General features: G+C 40.4%; 1 protein-coding gene across 11 annotated transcripts in view; it reads right to left on the minus strand.

Annotated features, from left to right (window-relative positions):
* Window positions 1-13,079, minus strand: part of FBRSL1 (fibrosin like 1) — a 763,476-nt gene that overhangs the window by 296,588 nt on the left and 453,809 nt on the right. The gene's annotated exons all lie outside the window — the stretch shown is intronic.

Consider the following 13,079-nt stretch of genomic DNA (forward strand, 5'->3'; position numbering starts at 1 on the left):
ACTTCTAAACAAGCATAATAATTGGTTTCATCTTGATTAATTTTGAGAGAAAACAGATGGGGAAAAAAACCATCAGGGAAAAACAGGAGAGAAAAATTAAATATCATTGTAGTACTTGTTTTGTTTCAAGGGTCTGCAACTGCATAGGAAAGCCCCAGTGACATAGTATAACTATTACAATAGCATTAGTCTCCTTTCTACCCAGTAGTTCCATATTTTGGGTACTGTACCTGATTTCCCACACATCAAATGAAGATCTCAAGTATATTCTTTGCTAAGAGTGGTCACTAACAAACAGTCGCAGAAGATGTAGAGACAATTCCCAAACTTCAGGGCTGGATTCTACAAAGCACTAAGCACTCTGGTCCTGATCCTGGAAAGCACTTAGCATTTGCTTAACATGAAGCATGTGAGTAGCCCCACTGATGCATTATTACTAGAGATGGTTGAAATTTTTACATTTGCAAAAACTTAGACCAAAAAATGTTAAACAATTTTCTATTTAAAAAAAAATTATTTTTTTTTTTGCTCCTAGAGAAGATGGACTTCTCAGAAAGACAAAATTTCAAAGGAAAATGTAGAAAACATTTTGTGAAATTTTTTTTTTGCATTTTTCAACCATAATAGCATAAGGAAAAAACCACAACAACGGTCATGCTGAGTCAGACCAATGGTCCATCTAGCCCAGTACCCTTCCTTCTGACAGTGGCCAGTGCCAGATGCCTCAAAGAACAGAGCAAATCTCAAGTGATCCATCCCCTGTGGTCCAGTCCCAGAACCTAGCAATCAGAGACTCTACTTATTACCAATGCATAGTGCTCCAAGAGCGCGGAATGCAGGAATGGATGACATGGTGTTAAATATACCCATGCCTTATGTACAACAGAACCACTGGTGCTAATGCAGGTGGAGTGCAACCTCCTTTGTAATAATGGACATGAAAATTTCTAGTGTGGATTGACCCCTAACTCCGAGAGGTCTATTATGAACTATCTCCGACGGTAGTACAAATATCCTCCTTTCTAGCCATTCAGTCCACAGAAGCTAAAGTCTTTCTAAATGTTGACTCTAGGTACACATCCTTTAAGTGCAATACATACGTACAGCAACTGGCACAAGCAGGAAACTCACATAAGAAAAAAGTACCTCGCTGGACTTGAAGGAGAGCTCTGTGTAGCTCGAATGTTTGTGTCTTTCACCAACGGCAGTTGACTCAATAAAAGACATTACCCTCACTCACCTTATCTCTATAAAGAAGGAAGATACACATGCTTAAGCAAAATGCTGATGAAACAAACCTTAGCGAGGTACCAAATCTCTTGTAGTTACAGAGCAGCCAGAGAATTATCGCAACTTTTAAACAAACTACATATTGGTATTTCCTTAAAGATACAGTGCAGGAGAGCAGTCCCTCCCCCCTCATTGTATCTTAATTGTTCCTTACATGGTTTCCTAACAGATAGCTACATAGCAACACAATGTTTTGGTTTTCTCTCACAGATTGGAGATTTTAGGCTTCAAATTAAAATGGAAAGGCTGCGTTCCAAATTTCAAGAAGCAAGGTATAAATAAAATATAGTTAATTAGCAGTGCGGTGATAGGTGCCCGCATAACAAAGATTAATTACTGCATTTTTGTGCCCTGGTATAATAACGTGTCTACTGCAACATAGCAGGAATACCTCATATCAGTGTGAGGCACAGTACTCTAAAATAAGCCACTGACATGGGGTATTTGCTTATCAGAAGACGTTATGATAGGGTAAATGTAAATGAGGGTACTGTGTATTGATAAATGCATTTGACATCACAGAAAAAAAATGTAACCTCAAGAGGCTAACTGCGAATTCATCAAAGGTTCATGCAAGTTTCAAGCCACAGCGTATAACATGGAAATGCAGAGCAGGCTCTTGTCAAATAGGAGGAGAGGAGGAGATCTGTTCAGACTCTGTAATTTAGTGTTGTCTTTTTCAATAAAAGTTAAAGATAGTTGGAAGCTCAAGGTACATAAATGCTGGAATTTATATCTTGGCTAGAGACAGGCACATGACATACAGTACAATGGGAAGGCCACCACAATTAGTCTACACTGTGCCTACTTCCAGGATTATTGTGTTAAAGGAGGATGAAGGTAGGAAGGGAATTGTAGGTGGGGAATGATGGAGATCAGAGTCTGTCCTTGGAATAATTCACGTCCTTGGGCGGGAAAAAATCACTCACATCTGGAGGGAGTTTCCCTTTGAAAATGCTCTCTCATACGCAGGAGATTGAAGGGATTTTGATAAAGAATTCATCTTTTTGGAGACACGTTGTGCTGCTGCCGGATTATAACTCTTTTCTTTTACTGTCTGCAGCACTGTATTAAGCTGCCCTGCCTGCATCCTGGGACGGTGTTGTGCACACATAGTATGGGCAGATTTTTTCTTTTCTGGAGCTTGCAAAGAGGACAGGATGCAATGTAAGATTTTTAGACGCACTAATGAAAAAGAGAAAGAAACAGTCGGAGCATCATGTACAATACAGGCACAGGGGTTTGCCCATTAATTAGAAAAAATAATAATTTGTCCTACAATAGAGCTCTACAATGAGCTCAGAGCACTTTAGGAATGTTGGTAACATTTTGATTTTACATAGGGGTAAAGAGGCAGAGAAGTTAAGTGACGTGCCCAAGGCCACACAGCAAAGTCAGTTAGCAGGCTTGCAAAAAAGTATGGGATCCTATAAGTAAAAACTGTATCATAATGCATATGCACAAAGGGCTGAATTAAGGTTGCATGGATAATCTTAATTCTGGCATTTCCTAACTTCTGAATTTGCAGTCTTACTGTTCTTTTAATATAGCTACTATAAGTAATTTCCTTGGTTTAAAAAAAAAAAAAAGCAGCAAACTGAAAAAACGAATTCCATTATGTGGAATCTTACTAACTCCAACAAGATTCCTCAGCATGGTTAGAGTCACAGCACAGATTTTTGTCACCTAAGCTAACAGCCCCTACAGCCCCAGGATGGAGCATACTCAGTACAGGTGGAATCTTTAAAGAATGTAGCCGCCAAACTAACCAGTTGAGTCACTAGTGAGCATGTGTATACTAAGATTTTCAGGAGCTCATAAATTGGTCAAAATTACGTGGGTTTTCATAGGGAAAGCAAAAGGCACAACGGCACTAGTGAGACTATCACTAAATTTAAAGTTCCAGCTTCAAAGCACATAGGTATTAGAGCTTCTCAAAGAAATGGCTATAAGCATTTTTTAACATGGGCAAACAACTTTTTCTCCAGAGAAAAGGCCAAACTGTTTTTTACTAAAATTAATAAACAAACAGCCAGCTTCAGTCAAATAAGCAGCATGGAAATTTCAGCCCAAACAGGTGAAGTTTAGCAAAGTTATAAGCAACCAAAACCAGAATCTTCTAGTGGAAAGTATTAGGCAACCTTAACTACAGGCAGTGCTACCTGCAGTGACTCTAATAAGTAACTTCAGTACTGACCATGCACGGTAACAAGGGGAGAAGGAGATAAGAAAATGACATACAGTGTATTTTCATATGCAAACAGGCTTCTTACTTCTTACAAATGAGGTACTCACTGTACAGTCACAATTAGCTCTTCTGTATTCATGAACAGATGACCCTCACATGTACTGTAGGTGCATTTTTGGAGGCCCTTGGAAAATTTGGCCCAATATGTAGAAATTTTTATTTTGCCTACTGTTTGATTGAAATATCTATTGGCTTAAGAGAGAACCACTGAGCTACTAACTGAAATGGAGGAGAAAAGAATGCTAAGCCAAAAATCTCAAAATGAAGTGGTGGAGATGTTACCCTGGAATTCGACATTCCGGCAAGTACCCCAGAACTTGACAGTACTGCAGCCAGCCATTCTGTATGTTCAGCCACTGCCAGCCGAAATCCAAACATCACACAATTAGGAATAATCTTAGGCCTTTGTAAAACAAAGTCAGACATCTGCATACTAGCAGTTTACTAATCAGAACGGCACAGAAAATTATAGAAAAAAGTGAACAAATAGCGACCTTGGTTTTAAGTGCCCTTGACATATTGTTGTTCTAGCTAAAATGTTTTAAAATAATAACTACTTTGGTAAAATCAAAGAGTCACAATAGGTTATGTGCTTCATTAAAGTTAGCTATAAAAAATTAAGTAAAAGTAAATTACCTTGGAGCAGTCCGAGGAAGCTTTCTTAAGGCAAAGAGCTGACATTTAAACTCCCCGTCAGCTGGATGGTAAGAGGACCCATGGAAGCCAGGCTGGTGATCACTCAAAACCACCTCAGACTGTGGATAACTATATCTGGGATGTCCTAAACCTATTGTGCACGTGTGTGTGCTTAATATCTAATCAATAGTAGTGTTAAATAAGAGCACACTTGCTTGTATCAATCATCTATCAGATGGAAGTGCTGTGTTCCCATTGAATTATTTCTGACACCGTCTGGACAAAAACAGTTAAGTTACCACTGCTTTGGGTTCTGAAAATTCTGGGTAATAGACATATTTTGGACTGGTTGAACTAGATTGGCTTTTGCTTTACTCCATTTTTTACCCAAAAGTAAGGTGCCAGGAGAACATAAGAATGGCAATACTGGGTCAGACCAAAGGTCCATCTAGCCCAGGGTCCTGTCTTCTGACAGTGGCCAATGCCAGGTGCTCCAGAGGGAATGAACAGAATAGGTAATCATTAAGTGACCCATTCCCTGTTGCCCATTCCCAGCTTCTGGCAAACAGAGTTACCAGATCATGTTTTCATAACCTTTGACAGACAAGGCTGTTAATGCGATCTCAGCAATAGATAAAGTCAGACCAGGATAAAGCTGCAGCTGCCAAATTTAAGAGGAAGTCATTGCATAATCAGGTTCAATGCCAAAAAGCTCAGGATCCAGTTGGCAGGGCTCCAAATGGAAGAATTGATGTGGCTAAACATTTATCATCAGGAACTGGAGCTGAGAAGCAAGGTGGGCTATGTACTGAGCGGAGGACTATGATATCCTGGGCCTGATTCACAGTTTTACTAAGGCCTCTTTCTACCACTCTGGCTGTGTAAAGAGGCCTTATATGGTACATTTACTCAGTCCCTGGCAGCAAGCCTTCCAGCTCGGGTCAACAGACTTGGGCTAACAGAGCGTGTGCTAATGCTCTACAAATAGTTGTGCAGACAGTGCTTTGAAGGTGCGGCCTGGGCTGGAGCTCAGGCTCTGAAGCCCCCCACCCCACAGCCTTCAGTTGAGTCCGACCTCCAGCTCAAGCCACAACATCGAAGTGCTGTCTAAGGAGCTTCTTGTAGAGTGCAAGTCCCCCCACCCCAAGTCTGTCACCTGGGGCTCGTAGGCTCGCTATCGTGAGCTGTATAGACATACCCATCACGTAACTGAGAATTCAGGGCCCCAGAGGTCTAATCCTGGCTCTCCTAGTGATTTGCTGCATGTCTCTGAGTAAGTCAATTTCTCCATTTCTCATTCCTCCCTCTTCCATCAGTAAAATGGGAATTACCTACCTACCAAGTACCAGAGGGGTTTGTTAATGTTTGTAAGTGCTTTGAACTTGTAAATTGACCCCCACCCTTTCAAAAGTCAATAGGAAATTAGGCTGTCAGAAAGTCTTATTGACTTCACACCAAAATCTCATTTCAGTGTTGATTTTTTTAAAGAAGCTCCTGCCAAAATGTCACACAGTTCACATGAAATCTAGGGGAGGTGGGTGCTCATTTATCATGTTTTATTATTAAAACTACCCAATATATAATCTGTTCTTCAAATTGCGCTCTGTTGAAACAGTCCAATAGTCATATTAACAAGGTGAATTGAAGAGGAGAGCAGTATAGTTAGTACCTGTCACTTTAGTAAATGTAGCTGTTTGCACTAATAATACAGAGGTACAGGACCCCGCGTTCTAAAATATACTATTTTAGAGCCTCATATTTTAGAGGGTGAACTATAATATTACAAAGTAGCATTACACAAGATGTCATCACAATATATAAAAAGTGGAGTTCCTAAATATTTAAGAACAATTTCAGGTACTGTTTGCAGTAGGTTGTCTTTAAAGGACTCAGATTTACTAGGCTATGGTATGAGGGCAGGACAGTGGGGGAGAAAAAGAAATGTGTAGAAGGTCACATCAGTGCAATGACATTATGAAAGACAGCATGTCCAATAAATTGTGAATAGAATTTTTATAAGCTGGGATTCGATGTCTTTGCTTTTTATTGACTCGCAAGTATCAAATAGTAAAATACATCTAAATAACATGTATTATGCAGCTTTATTTTTATCACAAGGCTCTTCTAAAAGAATGTACACCGCTTCAACTCTGTTGTCATGACACACATTATCATATGAAAACCCTTGGTAAAAGGGGAGCCTTCTATCTGTAGTTCGTCATGCTTTATTCTCTATTTACTTCACAGCTACTGCACATTGTCAGGGTGTTGTGTTGTACCCTCATGCAGGAGTCTCAGGTTCAGCAATCTGCCTGCCTAGGAACACGGCTACACTAGAGAGCTTACAGCAATGCAGCTGTAAGCTATCTGTGTAGCTGCTCTAAGCTGACAGGAGACAGCTCTCCTGTCAGCTTCATTACTCCAGCCCCCGTGAGCAGCAGTAGCGATGTCAGTGGGAGAAGCTCTCCCGCCACCAATATACTGCAGTCCACAGTGGTGCTTACATTGGTGTAACCTGTGTCGCTCAGGAGGGTGGTTTAGTCACATCCCTGAGTGACGTAAGTTATGCTGACATAAACTGTAGCGTAGACAAAGCCTAGGTCAGAGGTTCCCAAACTTCTCTTACTGCGAACTCCCTTCCAGCTGCCCACAAACCCCCTTCCAGATCTACCAGCTGCCCACAAACCCCTCCTTTTTCATCACTAAGACTTTCTGTGCTCTTCTTAACACTACCTGTCTTTAGCCATCTATCCATATTTCAGTTACGTACAGATGTGATGTATACAAAAAAACCTGATTAGGTTCTGAGCTCAGTTAGATTTGACAGGTGCTGAGCAACTGAGCCCGTATTGTACGGTGACTGGAGGTGCGTGCTCTGTATGTCGGCGCTTCCGTGTATCTGTGTTCTCATTGGTACATCTTAAAGTAAATTAACTACAGAATTTTATTTAACAAATTCCCAGAGTTGTAAAGCATTGTCTGGGTAACCTATCATGAAAATGCAATAAATAAAAATAATAAACCCCCCCAACATTTCACAATTTCTCCCTCATATCCCCCAGAGATGTACCACAGTTTGGGAACTCCTGACTTAGGTTCTTTTACCATGATCTTCCATAGTACCATATATGAGCACATGCCATGATTTGTACAATGTGAGCCCATTAGAACGGACGTCACAAAAGGGCAGGGGTACTGTCTGCTCTGTGGAGGGCAGGACAGGTGGTGGCGGTGGTGAGAAGTTTGAGTGTGTAACTGTGTGAGCACACCCAGAAACAACTATCAGCACGAACAATAACCTCTGAGAAAGATGCATGTTGCCCTCCTTCCACCAGGAAGTTGGATGTCCTACATACACCCTAATTTCTACATGAATTTACAATGGCGCTGATGGTTCCCCTTAATCTGATACAGTTTCATGCATGTAAAACTAGACTTCCTTTACTCCTCACTAGTTCTCTGATTCCCTTGAGAATTGCAGCATGAGAGTCACCAACCAGCTTCACCCTCTGACCTCTTCCAGACAGTGTAAGAGAGAAGTTGCGGTCAGGCAGTGGATTATGCTTGGAGGCATGGTCCTCATGTAGTTAACTAAAAGGAGTTAGCTAAATAGAGATGCAGGTTTCCTATTACAGGAGCCAACACAGATCCTTACCTAACATACTCAATAAAAGGTGAATTCTGTAGAGTACTGTGATCATCAGCACATGAGCAGCTGAGGAGGAAATCAGGACACACTGGGGAATGTATTATTTTAGATCCCAAAAATGTCAGTGTCAGGAAATGCTCAGAATTTTCCAGTGCTTGGGAGAATTCTTCGGTTAAAAAAAGGGAAAATAACATTTTAACTATGAAGTTAAAAAAAAAAAGGCTCCCTAGAGTTCTGAATTTCTCACTTAACTTGTTCCACACGTCTTCATCACTTTGCACTTTCAGGCCAGAGCCTTCCCCGCACTGCATTCTGAGGTTCTGAGAAAGGCATTAATTTTTTTCTGCTTCAAGCACTTTCTTTAAATGATCATTGAATCATGAAATATCCAGGCTCTGCCAACCTTTGGGTAACCCAGCTGTAGCGTTCCCACCAGATTTGCTTATCAAAGGTCAAAAACCTTGTGCTGCTGCTAATGACAGCGGGAGTTCCATGCATGCAAGCTATTGTTCTGACAAACTTCTGAAATACAGAACTGCTGTTTGAAATTAACTTCACTGCATCAATTTAGGGATGGGCAACAATACTATCATCTTCCATGTGAAAATGGCTGTACTACAAATGCCTGCATGTTTGTATAACCTTTACTAGGGTGGAAGTTTTTTTTTCTAGTTACAGTTCAGGACTGAGAACCAGGGACTCTGGAGTCTGTTCCTGGCTCTGCAACTGATTCAATGTGTGACCTTGGTCAAGTCACTTACATTCTCTAAATTGGGAAAAATTATTATATACCTTTCTAATTTAGGGATTAAGAACACTCAAACACTCTCCCCTCCATCCCTATTACATGTGTATATCTGACATATGTTTGTGTATATACATACATAGACATACACACACAGAGTTGATAGGTAAGAGATGGAGAACTAGTCTGAATGCGCTTTTGTTATCATTCACAAATCTCCTTAAGAAGTAGCCAGTAAGGCAAGTAAACTAATCAATCCACAGCTAGCATTAAGTCTAAAACAATCTCCAGCAGAAATGTGACTAATCCACGCATGACATCTTAAAGGTCAAAGCTAGAATGCAGTGCTTCTTGACTGCAAAGAAAGAACTGACTTATTTTTATCTCTTCTTTAAAAATTACAGCAGCCATGAAGTGGCTCAAGGAGCAGAGTAATGAACATCATAAACCTGCCTCATAAAAATGGCATTCATGCAGTAATACAGCAGGTCAGATGAGCAGGGAACATTTCATTAAAAATTCCCCTTCTTGCCTACCCAAGAGAGACTTAAAACTAATCATATAAAATGGCTGAGTGACACCATTAACGAGCATTAATATTTTAAAGCTTTAATAGTACAACAGAGCTAGGCTGTTATATCAAAATTATACAACCTTATTAGACAGTGCATTTGGCTGTACTGTACTTGAACTGTCAGTATCCCTCATTGAAAATATTAAGGTGGCCAAGGTCCACAGCATAAATACTTTAGATGTTGTTTGTCCATGCTTTGGAGGCATGATTGTTTCCTGACCAGTTGCATATGCACTGAAAACCTTTAACTTCTGGAAGCAGGTTGATTTATTCTATCAGTAGCAAAAAGGGGGTAAAAAGTTATTATTCCCAGATTATCTGGGTTGGGGATTACTGGTTTCAAAAGCTAGTACAGATCAGAATTCTGATTTTAAGCAACCTGAATTATAATGGTACACAGAATTAGTGCAACCACTAGGATGCCTGGGGGAGGAAGGGTAGTAAATGTCTTTTCCAACTTTAGATATATATATTAAAATCAATATAGGGCAGAGTAACAGCTAGTCAAATATACACAGCTCCCTTACAAAAAGAAAAATTCTTTTTTAATACGGATCCATTTATGCACCACAGGTACAAAGGGTGAAACAGAAGCAGAGAGGTTAAGTGACTTGACCAACATCTTGCAGCAAAGAAACTTTAGAAAGCTTGCAAGGAACTGATGAAGTTGGAGAAGGCAGTGAGCTGCCTATTTTAGTTTCAGATATAGAGCTCTGATTTAGGAAGCAAAAGTAAGAACCATCCATACCTTTCTCCCTCCCCCAGCCCATCCCAGACAAAAATTAATCAGGCACACAACACCAAACCAACAATATGCTGGGTTTCAAATTAAGTGAAACATTTTAGCTCAGGATCCATCTGACATACCTGAAATAAAAGCTTCACTGCAGATCATCTGCAGTCATATGCAATCACGGTGAGAGTTAGAATCACTTAGTTACTAAATAAACAACAGTACTTCTAATGAGCAGACATTATTTCCAGCCTTTCCTTTTAGTAAAATGAGATCGCAATCATAATTTTCCAGAAATTAAATGCATGAAACAGAGATTAGGGGGAGATGTAGTCAAGTAAAGTATAAGAGACTGTGCTTTATAGTATTCTTTGTAGCCAGCATAGTTCCTTCCAGTTAAGATATATCTAAGCATTGCTGCTTCATATGGTGCAAAACTGCAATAGAAAACTGAGGATCTTACAACTCCTGTTCCTGACTCGCATAATCTTAAAGAATGTTTGCTCATCTCCATAACAGTCTACCTCAACACACACACACACACACAAAATACAACTTTCACTGTTTCCAGGCACTGGTCTTTCCTTAAACATTTATAATCTGTAAGACAGGGTAATGATTTGGGAGACCTGTCCATGTACAATTTATGAATTCCAGTTTGATTTGATGAACTCTCCGTATGTTTAGGCCTTAGGGCTCTCTTCTGTTGTAGTGTTGCATTATGCTTCCTGTGTTAAGAACAGGAGGAATGGGGCCTGGATGTGTGCTCTGAATGAGATAGTTGTCAAGGTTCAACAACAGCTGCATAGGCCCTGCCCTAGAAAAACAATAGTTATTTTACAGAGTGTGGCCAAAGCTTCAATAAAGCAGTTTTTCAAGTCTGGACTCCAAGTGGGTGGTTACCAAGTAACAGACCATCTGATGGGGGACCTTGATCATCTGAGGGAGGGGCTGACTAGGAGAGTCACATGACACAGAGGACTTGAAGTTATAAAAGTACTAGGTCAGCTCGGAGAAGCACTCTCTCTTTCACCAACTAGAAAAGGAAAAGAAGTCTGTGAGTGGATGAGTGAAGTCCAGGACAGGGGACCTGGAATTATGAAATGATACTGACTGAATCCCAAAGAATGCGAGTGGTGAGGAAACTGAGGGCTTGTCTACATGGGGACATTCGGGCAAGTGAAAACCCCCATATAGACACTCTCATTCAGAAAATGGTCTTAGTATAGACAAGACTTGATGCATGGAATGGTGTACGAATGCCTCTTATTTTGCAAGGATGTGTCTATCCTGTGCTGTCTAAAAGAGAAGAGTGATTGGGTTAGAAATCCCTCTGCAAAATCTATATATTATTGGCTTTAACTATCATGTGTCCCCAGAGGGTTACACAGTAAATCACAGTACTCACCATAGAGGGTGTGCTTAAGCTACTCACAGGGGTCTGGGGCTTGGGGAGGGGGAGGTCAACACAGGCCTAGGGGCATAAAACAGCTGAACTGCAGGATCCCACTTCCAAGAAGGGTTGCCAGACAGAGTCAATGTCCAGAGAGTGAGCCTAGTGGCCACAGAAAGAGACAGTGCTGGAGCCTAATTCAGGCGCAGGAGAGATTAAGGCTCATAGACCTAGCAGGTGGGTCCAAACACAACAGCCTGCTGAGTGTCCAGCAGGGGGCGCTCAACTGGGGCTGTGACAGACAATTAGCCAACGCTGACAATATAATGTACACTGTAAAGTTTGTAAACTACACCTTTAGCAGGCACTCTACTTAAGGAGCATCGGAAAGCTCAGCAAAGTTATCATAAGAGCACCTCTTAATTACTTTGGCATTATAATGAATGTTCCTCACATATGCATCCAGCTGTTTTGTTTCCTCTTGTATAGAGACAGTGGCGAATTGCTCAATAACTGCCTGAGTGATAAGACACTGGTATTCTTAAGACTGAAGAGATAATGCTGAAGACTCTGGATCCCTCTCTCTAAATGCTATAATTTTAGTGACCAATTTAAGAAGGGATTGCTCAAAGAGAAGAGAATGATGATACAATATTAGACAATAGTAAATTGATGCTGTGATTTTGGAAAGGAAGAGAGATTTAAGTAACAATACACTAATTTAGCAAAAAGATAAGAGCATTAAGTGCCAGAGGTGCCATACACTCCCCTACAACACCATAGCTTTCTGAGTATTGTAAGATGAGGTGGTAGACACACACAAATCTTTCTATCCCAGATCTATAAATGCAAGAGGGCTTTGGTAGTTAACTTTTGCTGGCTACTGGCTCTTTGCTTTGTTGGCAATACAAAAACCCAGGGCAATCCTATCTGATTCAATAAAAGGTCACCACGTCCTTTGATGTGCTAAACAAATGGTATAGTACAGTAGATCCTACCCTCTTCAACATATTGTTTATGGATCTTCATTGTGGATCCGTTGCGCCGGTTAGAATCTCACCCCTGGCCATGCACCCTTTCTCTCTATCTTGCAATGCAAAAGTCAATAATAAGCAAGCATTTAATGCACGTTATGTATAATCTGTGAATACTACCCAAATGTTATTATTAAGGAAATCAAACAACACATATTTTAAGATAAAGAAAAAATGTAGAAAGTCGATTAATCTGATCTTGCAAGTACTAAGAAGGAGCCTCACAACCACCTATGTTTCAGAACTTTGGTGCTCACAAGCTGTGTTGCTTCATCTCAGAAATTATAAAATGGAGTAAATCATCCAGAACATTGGTGTGACTTCCTACCATTGTATTAAAAGAATAATATCCCATGATACATGTACCATAAGTAAGTTATCAGCACATTTTTATGAGCTCTCCAGATTGGGTTGTGAACCTCCTTTTGTACTCTGCCTCTCAAAGGTTTCCCCATCATTTCCCAGTGCATTCAAGTGAGAGGTGAGCTCTACTGTATTGTTTTTCCCTTGCTCAATCTAGTAATACCTTGGTCTGTAAGGAACCACAGCCATTGAGATATGTAAGGTAGCCATCTCTTCCCAGGAACACCTACTGTTTCCCCCCAGGAATGAACACTGTAGTCTTTTTATACAAAAAGAAAAGGAGTACTTGTGGCACCTTAGAGACTAACCAATTTATTTGAGCATAAGTTTTCGTGAGCTACAGCTCACTTCATCGGATGCATTCAGTGGAAAATACAGTGAGGAAATTTATATACACACAGAACATGAAAAAAT

This window comes from Lepidochelys kempii, chromosome 15 (assembly GCF_965140285.1).
Source record: "Lepidochelys kempii isolate rLepKem1 chromosome 15, rLepKem1.hap1, whole genome shotgun sequence".
Lineage (NCBI taxonomy): Eukaryota > Metazoa > Chordata > Testudines > Cheloniidae > Lepidochelys > Lepidochelys kempii.